We start from the raw sequence: 301 nt of genomic DNA, 5'->3' as shown, positions 1-301 counted from the left end.
GAGGAAGCAGGAGGAAATGCTAATGTTTACAAGCAGTCAACAGGCTCCAGTTTCCTGCTAAAAACACTGATTTCTGCGGCTGGATGGAACTTTTCTATCAGATCATGTCTGAAGTTAAATGAAGAAGTTTGACAATCTGGTAGGAAAATGTTTATTGCTTCTTTTTCTCAGATATTTCCACTGAGCCTGTTAGCTCTGAGCTACAACATTAAAGCTAAACTGGAATCGAGTTTAACGTTTGTTTTGATTGATCTTATTTTTGTTTATTGGATAGAAAAGTTTGTTCTGTTTTTATCTAAAG

The 301-nt window shown here is 35.5% G+C and overlaps 1 protein-coding gene across 1 annotated transcript in view; it reads left to right on the top strand.

Moving 5' to 3' along the window:
* Positions 1–301, top strand: part of slc35f5 (solute carrier family 35 member F5) — a gene marked incomplete at its 3' end in the record, with an annotated part of 15,649 nt that continues 15,348 nt past the window's right edge. Inside the window, exon 1 of the mRNA XM_015402347.1 lies at positions 1–139. The remainder of the gene's footprint in view (positions 140–301) is intronic.

The sequence above is a fragment of the Cyprinodon variegatus genome, unplaced genomic scaffold (genome assembly GCF_000732505.1).
Source record: "Cyprinodon variegatus isolate N-32 unplaced genomic scaffold, C_variegatus-1.0 Scaffold1338, whole genome shotgun sequence".
Taxonomy (NCBI): domain Eukaryota; kingdom Metazoa; phylum Chordata; class Actinopteri; order Cyprinodontiformes; family Cyprinodontidae; genus Cyprinodon; species Cyprinodon variegatus.
This window is presented reverse-complemented; position numbering and strand designations above follow the sequence as displayed.